Source organism: Eschrichtius robustus, chromosome 1, assembly GCF_028021215.1.
Source record: "Eschrichtius robustus isolate mEscRob2 chromosome 1, mEscRob2.pri, whole genome shotgun sequence".
NCBI classification, from domain to species: Eukaryota; Metazoa; Chordata; class Mammalia; order Artiodactyla; family Eschrichtiidae; genus Eschrichtius; species Eschrichtius robustus.
The window spans coordinates 119,635,559-119,644,501 of NC_090824.1; the positions used below are offsets into that span (position 1 = coordinate 119,635,559).

At 46.2% G+C, this 8,943-nt stretch overlaps 1 pseudogene; it reads right to left on the reverse strand.

The window, feature by feature from the left end:
- Window positions 1-4,712: 4,712 nt before the first annotated feature.
- LOC137762664 (leucine-rich repeat-containing protein 37A2-like) lies at window positions 4,713-8,689 on the reverse strand (annotated as a pseudogene).
- Between the last annotated feature and the right edge of the window lie 254 nt (window positions 8,690-8,943).

An 8,943-nucleotide genomic window follows, 5' to 3' on the forward strand; every position in this document is an offset into this window, starting at 1 on the left:
CCACTGCGCCACCAGGGAAGCCCTAAATGTGTTAATTTGTTTACGTTCTGAAAAATAATTTTTTGTTAATTTTTCTCCAGGGGTGTTTTGTCTCTATACTGTATTAAGAATGCCCACTTATCTCCATTTGCGTGAAAAGGTGGGCATTTACAGGATTGGCCAAAAGTTTCCTTTGGTTTTTAAGCAAAAATAAAAGACACGTTTTTCATTTTCACCAAGAACTGTATTGAATCATGTATTCACCATTTTGTTCCACTACCTTCTGCCATTTTTCAGGCAACTTCATAATTCCATCTTCCCAACACTTTTTGTCTTTTTGAGCAAAGAACTGTTCCAGGTGCCTTTTACAGTCTTCCAGGGAATTGAAATTTTTTCCATTAACAGAATTTTGTAAGGACTGAAATAAATGGAGATCCGAAGGTGCAACGTCTGGTGAATACGGTGGATGAATGAGAAATTCCCAGCCAAGCTGTAACAGTTTTTGCCTAGTCATCAAAGAAACATGCGGTCTTGTGTTATCCTGATGGAAGATTATGCATTTCCTGTTGACTAATTCTGGATGCTTTTCATCGAGTGCTGCTTTCAGTTGGTCTAACTGGGAACAGTACTTGTTGGAATTAATCGTTTGGTTTTCCGGAAGGAGCTCGTAATACAGGACTCCCTTCCAGTCCCACCATATACACAACATCACCTTCTTTGGATGAAGACCAGCCTTTGGTGTGGTGGGTGGTGGTGGTTCATTTTGCTTGCCCCATGGTCTCTTCCATTTCACACTATTGTACAGTATCCGCTTTTCATCACCCATCACAATTTGTTTTAAAAATGGAACCTTTTTGTTATGTTTCAGTAGAGAATCGCATGTGGAAATACGGTCAAGAAGGTTTTTTTCGCTTAATTTATGTGGAACCCAAACATCAAAGCGATTCACATAACCAAGCTGGTGCCAATGATTTTCAATGCTTGATTTGGGTATTTTGAGTATGTTGGCTATCTCCAGCGTGGTATAACGTTGATTGTTCTTAATTAATGTCTCAATTTGATCGCTATCAACTTCAACTGATCTATCCAACTGTGGAGCATCGTCCAGCAAGAAATCTCCAGCATGAAACTTCGCAAACCACTTTTGACACGTTCAGTCAGTCACAGCACCTTCTCCATACGCTGCACAAATCTCTTCTTTTGCGTTTCAACCTTTCTTGAAATAATAAAGTATAATATGCTGAAAATGTTGCTTTTTTTTCTTCCATCTTCAATATTAAAATGGCTACACAAAAATTCACCAATTTTGGTACTTTTTTAAAAATGCACACTGATACGACAGCTGTTACAATACAATCTAACAAAATTGTTTCGAATGAAGTTAAAGACAACTAAACGCTATCAGAACCATCTTATGGAAAAAACCAAACAAACCCAATATAAAAATGTACTGAATGGTTTTAAGAAAACCATGTTAACTTTTTCTTATTCTATTCAACTGAGGAAATAAAGATTTTTTTTAAACAATAAACTTTATTGCAGAAATACACTTTAAAATTTGGGTGGGGAGTAGAAGAGAAAAAAGGGATGGTGAATGCTGAAGAAAATAAAAGAGGAAAAGAAGAGCCCACTCCACCCCTTTCAAACAGAGAAACTAAATGTAATGGGAGAGTGGGAGCTGCAGGTCTTCCCATAGCAAGAAAGACACCTTTGAGCACTGATGCCCACAGCCCTCTTTCCTTCCTGACACGCCCACCTCCTGGCTTCCAGGGTACTGTATTCTTTGACTCTCCAACTCTTCACACTTGGCTTCTGTCCATTTCACCAACCCTGGGGCTCAGTCCTTAGTACTCTGCTGTGGTTCCCTTCAAAGGCTCCTCCCTCACCGTGATGTTGGCCTCCCACTATATCAAGAAATTTCCATCTCATCCAACAACACCCTAAGAGTGCCACATGTTCAGTGGCTTTCAGATTCCTTTCCTTGAGACACTCTGCCATCCCTGAAATATAAACAAACAAGCACCTACTATGTGCAAATCACCGTGGGAATGCATTTTAATCTTTTTACATCATCAGACTTAATTGGAAGAAATGCAGAACAATATTGGCTCACAGAGAGGGAGCTGGAAGTGGATCCCACCTGGGTAGAGCATATGTGCATGGGACCCATTTACTGCTTTCATCACTTGCCTTTGTGGACGGAGCCACATCTGGATCCCATTACAATTATGAAAGGTGCAGGCTTCATGCTTGCTCTAAAGCCTGGCTCTGATTTCACAACCAGCTTGGAGAAGCAGGAGGCAAGTAAATACTTCCTGTTCCATTTGTAATCAACATGCACTTGACATCAATAAACTAGGATAATTACATTATCATTATCATTACCATCATTATTATTGGACACAATTGAGGAGACATTAATAGAGGTTTCTGCAGGATCCCTTTGGGATAGATGGGACTAACACTGGAATAGAGAGTGAAGGGGGTGCCATTTGTCTCTTTCCTTAGCCAAAGAGATGAGACAATTCTTTAAATGCTCTCAAAAGACAAGAAGATTTGACCAACAGTATAGTAATCGATTGCTTCCATTGTTTCTTCCATACAAAATGACAAGATCCCTAGGCCTTGAACATTTTCTGAAACCCTAGAACATTAGAGGAGGAGGGGACTTTAAAGATAGGCAAGTCTAGGCCGCGCACGCGCGGTAACGGTAGCATGGTGGTGTTGGTACCTTTTGTGGTTCCCATGGTGGGTGACAAAACCTTGCTGGCGTGGGAGCTGAACTCTGGACCCACGGCCGAGGCCTTGTAAGTGAGCCAAGCCAGGGCGGAGGGAGGGGTGGAGGAAGCCACCCCGTGCCCCAGTTACTGGGCGCCCCGCGGTACTGCTTCAGCACCTCATCTGCCTGTGGTCTCCGCTGAGAGGAATCTTAGTTCTAGAGCCGACGTGAGCAGTCAGCTCGCCCCCACAGATTTTTGAGAGGTAGTTCCCAACAGACGGCATTGCCTCCTAATGCTTCTCGAAGCTTAGGATTTCAGAGAGAAACTTGTTCCTGAAATGAGACGTGTTTGGAGTTGCAGGCTCACTACAGTTGCCTGTGGCAAAGGGCTGGGGGAATATAAGGGAACGGGCGGTTTGGCTTCCTGGGCGTGAAATTTCCTGCACTTACTTAGCATGGGACCACCCTACAGCATTCTCTGTTCACAGTCTTCTCCCAGTTTGGCCTTCTGTATTCGGTCCAAGTCTTCACAAACGCAGCAGTGGCCGGTCCTGGGTTCTAGGCCATCATCAAGTTTTATTCAGCAAGGGATGCCCACAGAGCCCAAAAGGCATGCGACCAGAAGCAGCTTTTTCAGACATCTCCAGTGAAGAATTCTCAATCATAATCCTTTGACAAGAGTTGAAGATTCTTATCTTTTTAAATTGCCAGCATTAAAATATTTAGACATGGGAACAACACAAGTGTCACTTACAACAATTGAAAAGCATCCTCATGATGACCCTTTAATTGGAAAAACTGAGGTGGGTCAAAAAGGATCTGGCTGTGATTCATGTCATAGAGTATTCTGCGTACAAATTGAAGGAGAAAAACCATATGATCATCTCAATAGATGCAGAGAAAGCGTTCGACAAAATTCAACACCCATTTATGATAAAAACCCTCCAGAAAGTAGGCATAGAGGGAACTTTCCTCAACATAATAAAGGCCATATATGACAAACCCACAGCCAACATCGTCCTCAATGGTGAAAAACTGAAACCATTTCCACTAAGATCAGGAACAAGACAAGGTTGCCCACTCTCACCACTATTATTCAACATAGTTTTGGAAGTTTTAGCCACAGCAGTCAGAGAAGAAAAAGAAAAGGAATCCAAATCGGAAAAGAAGAATTAAAGCTGTCATTGTTTGCAGATGACATGATGCTATACATAGAGAATCCTAAAGATGCTACCAGAAAACTACTAGAGCTAATCAATGAATTTGGTAAAGTAGCAGGATACAAAATTAATGCACAGAAATCTCTGGCATTCCTATACACTAATGATGAAAAATCTGAAAGTGAAATTAAGAAAACACTCCCATTTACCACTGCAACAAAAAGAATAAAATATCTAGGAATAAACCTACCTAAGGAGACAAAAGACCTGTATGCAGAAAATTATAAGACACTGATGAAAGAAATTAAAGATGATACAAATAGATGGAGAGATATACCATGTTCTTGGATTGGAAGAATCAACATTGTGAAAATGACTCTACTACCCAAAGCAATCTACAGATTCAATGCAATCCCTATCAAACTACCACTGGCATTTTTCACAGAACTAGAACAAAAAATTTCACAATTTGTATGGAAACACAAAAGACCCTGAATAGCCAAAGCAATCTTGAGAACGAAAAATGGAGCTGGAGGAATCGGGCTCCCTGATTTTACTTGCAGTGTTTTAATGGAACCTACCTACACAATTCGTAATACACCGGAGAAGAAAGCTGCTAAGCAAACCTAGGAATTGACGAGATCACACTTTTATCTTTTAGGCATGTCCTTTTAGCCCTCCCAGGGTGACTGATAGCTCCATGAGTATGGAGATTGTATATCTCTCATCACTTCAGCCAATAAGGAAAGAAATCAACAGTAGCATGAGAGTGACTGGAGGTGGGGCAAAAAGGATCTTGCTGTGATTGGAACTGAGGGTTGGGTTGGAACTGTCACCTCCTGCAGGAATGGAGATTAAACTACAACCTCCTGAGGTGCCTCTGGAGGCTGAGTTGGGGTCTCCTGCATGATTGGAGAATGTACAGTCTCCATATTGGATCCTGCAGTAACGGTAAGTTCCACATCCATAGGTTGAATTGTGACTTGAGTCAGGCTTGGCTGTGCAAGTGTCACCTCAGGGTGTTTTGGAGGGGGAGCTGTAGTCTGCTGCAGGGCTGTAGAATGTTCACACTCTGTAGCAGGTTCTGGAGTTGTGGTAAGCTCCCGGTCCAAAGGTTTAACTGTGATACTGGGTGATGTTGGATACTCAGCATGATCCTGATCTGGTGCTGGAACTGTCACCTCGGGATACAATGGAGACTGAGCTACAACTTCCTTAATGAGCTCTGGAGGCTGAGCTTGGGTCCGCTGCATGGCTGGAGAAGGTTCAATCTCCATACTGGATTCCAGAGTTAACATAAGAGGTTCAAAGGTTGAACTGTGACCTCAGTCAAGTTTGGATGCTGAGCCTGAACTTGCTCTGGATTTTGAAGTGTCACCTCGGGGTATGTTGGAGGAACTATAGCCTCCTGCAGGGGTGTGGAATGTTCAGCCTCCATAGTAGGTTCTGGAGTTGTGGTAAGCCCCTGGTCTAAAGGTTGAACTGTGACACTGGGTGATGTTGGAGGCTCAGTGTGATCCTGATCTGGTGTTGGAACTATTGGGTTCTGATATACTGGAAGCTGAGCTACAAAAACCTCCTTAGGTGGTTCTGGAGGCTGGGTTAAGGTCTCCTGCATGGTTGGAGAAGGTTCATCCTCCTTAGTGGGTTCTGGCCTTATGGTCAGTTCAAGGTCCAAAGGTTGAACTGTGACCTCAGTCAAGGTTGGATGCTGAGCCTGAACTTGCTCTGGATTTGGAAATGTCACCTCGGGGTATGTTGGAGGAACTGCAGTCTGCTGCAGGGCTGTGGAATGTTCAGCCTCCGTTGTAGGTTCTGGAGCTGTGGGAAGCCCCTGGTCCAAAGGTTTAACTGTGACACTGGGCAAGTTTGAATGCTGAGCTCGATCCTGTCGCAGTGTTGGAACTGTCATCTCATAATGCACTGGATTTTGTGCTACAACCTCCTTAGGTGGCGCTGGAGGCTGAGATGGGGCCTCCTGCTGGGCTGGAGAAGGTTCTGTCTCTTTAAGGGGTTCCAGAGGTAGGTCTGGTAACTCCTGTTGGACTGGAGAAGATTCCATATTCTCAGGGGGCTGTAGAAGCTGAGGAAGGGTCCCTTGAGGGACTGGAAATAGTTCCACCTTTGCAGGGAGCTCTGATGACTGAGCCTGAAGCTCCTGCTGTGTGGGAGAAGGTACCACCTCCTCAGGGGGCTCAGGAGATACAGCTGAGCCCCCCTGGGGAACTGGAGACTGAGCTGGGGCCTCCGCCTGGACTGAAGAAAGCTCTATCCCTCCAGGGGGATCTGGAGTCTGAGTAGGGTCCTCCTGCTGCACTGGAGGATGTTCAACCTCTTTAGTGGGCTCTAGACTTTAGGCAACCGCTAGATCCACGGGTTTAACTGTGATATTAGGCAACACTGGATGTTCAACTTCACTTGGACCTAGAGGTGAGAATGTCACTTCATTATGTACTGAAGGTTCAGCTGCACCATCTGTAGAGGCCCCTGGAGGCTGAGTTGGGTGCTGATGCTGGACTGGAGAAGGTCCAACCCGCTCAGTGGGCTTCGGATGCTGAGCTGAGCTCTCCTGCTGGCTTGGAGAAGGTTCAGTTTCCTCAGGAAGCTCTTCAGGTTGAGTTGGGGCTCCCTGCTGAACTGGAGAAGGTTCAACATTTTCAGAGGGGGTTGGATGCTGATTTGAAAACCCTTGCTGGACTGAAAAAGGTTCCAACTGCTCAGGGGACACTGTAGACTGAGCTGAGGTTTCTTGTTGGGGTGGAGAAGTTTCAACCTCATTAGTGAACGCTGGAGTTACGATAAGTGCAAGATCCACAGGTTTAACAGTGACATCGGGCCACTGCAGAAGCTGAGCTTGATCCTGACCTAGAGGAGAAACTGTTGTCACGTGATGCTCTGGAGAGAAAACTACAGTCACATTAGAGAGCTCTGGAGACTGAGTTGGAGAGGACTCAGCCTCACCAGGAGACTCTGGATGCTGAGCTGTGGCTTCCTGCTGAGGTGGAGAAGGTACAACCTCAGGAGCCTGTGGATGCTGATCTGGAGTCTCCTGCTGGGTTGTGGCAGGTATAACTTCTTCTCCAGGATGCTCTGGATACTGAGCTGGGGTCTCCTCTTGTATGGAAGGTTTATTATGTGTACCGGCTTCTGGAGATTGGGCTGGCGCATCCTGTTGAACTGGCAAAGGTTCAACCTCCTCAGGTGGCTGTGAAGGCAGCGTGGGGGCCTCATGCTGGGTTGTAGAAAATTCTGCATTAGTAAGGGGCACTGAGGGCTGAGCTGAAGGCTTGTGCTGATTTGGAGAAGGTCCCACCTCTGGAGTGGGTTCTTTTGTTATGGTAAGCTCCACATCTGCAGGTTTGACAGCGACACTGGATAAGTTTGAATGCTGAGCATGATGGTGACTTGGAGGTGAAACTGTCATTTCATGAAGCTCTGGAGGTTGAGCTGGCTGTTCCTGTTGAGTTGGAGAAGGTTCCACCTCCCCTGAAGAAGGCTCTGGAGGCTGAGCTCATTGCTCCTGCAGGGTTGCAGAAGGTTCTATCTCCACTGGAGACAGAGCTGGGATCTCCTGCTGGGTTGGAGAAGATGCTGCCTCATTAGGGGGCTCTGGAGACTGAGCTGAGGCTTCCTCCTGGGTTGCAGAAGTTTTATCTTCTCCAAAAGACTCTGAAAGCTGAGCTGTGGTCTCCTGCTGGGTTGCTGGCTTCACCTCCTCAGGAGGCTCTGTAGGCTCAGAAGGCTGAGTCGGTTGTTCCTGTTCACTTGGAGAAGGCTCAGCTTCCACAAGAGGCTCTGGAGGCTGACCTGTGGTCTCCTGCTGGGTTGGAGAAGGTTCAACTTCCCCAGGAGGCTCAGAAGGCGGAGCTGGTTGTTCCTGCTCACTTGAAGGCTCAACCTCTCCAGGAGGCTCTGGAGGCTTAGCTGAGGTCTCTTGCTGGGTTGGAGAAGATTCTGTCTCCTCAGGATGCTCAAGAGGTGGAGCCAGGGCCTCCTGCTGAGCTGTAGGAAATTCAGCTTCTGTAGTGGGCTCTGGAGTGATGGTAAGTTCCAAATCCAGAGGCTGAAGTGTAACACTGGGCAAGTTTGAATGAGCGTGATGCTGAACGCCAGGTAGAGATGCTACCTCATCACTCACTGGAATTTGAAGTACATACTCAGTAGGGAACCCTGGAGCCTGAGTTGGGGCCTCTTGATGGAGTAGAGAAGGTTCAACCTCCTCAGGATGCTCTGGAGGCTGAGATGGGGCCTGCTGCTGGACTGGAGAAGGTTCAACCTCCTCAGGGCTCTCTGGAGGCTGAGATAGGGCCTCCTGCTGGACTGGAGAAGGTTCAACCTCTTTAGTGACCTGTGGAGTTATGGAAAGTGCCAGATCCAGAGGTTTAACAGTGACATTGTACAAGTTTGACTGCTGAGCTTCATTTACCCCATGATGTGCTACTGGTTGAACTACAACCTCCTTAAGTGTCTCCAAAGGCTTGGCTAGGGCCTCCTGAGGACTTGAAGTTTCTAGTTCCTCAGGGGCCTCTGAAGGCTGAGATAGAGCCTCCTGCTGAACTGGAGGTGGTTCTACCTCTTCAGTGGGCTCTGGATGCTGAGCCTGGGCTTCTGCCTGGGGTGAAAAAGATTCAACCTCCTCAGGCGTCTGTGGATGCTGAGCAGGGGCCTCTTTCTGGGGTAAAGATTCAGCCTCCTCAGTGAGCTCTAGATGACGAGTTTGGGCCTCCTGCTGGGATGGAGAAATTTCAGCTTCCACAGGGGGCTCTGGAGGTTCATCTGGGCTCCCCAGAAAATCCGTAGGTAGGCTGTCCTCAGGATAAAAGGTATCCATACTGGGATCTAAATAATCACCCTGCAACTGCTGTTCTAGACCCTGAGTTTTTTTTCAAATTGGCCTGTAGTTTCAACAACTTTGGCAAGCCGTCGATGCTGAACTAGAGCTTTCTTCAGGTTTGGGGGTGAAACAATAAACTTCACTGGTTTTGAGCTCTTACTACCTAGAGGTGGAACAAGTATTTCAAATGATTGGTGACCTTCAGCCTGATCTAGACCTATGTTTTTAGTCTTATATTTGCGTTGAGAAGG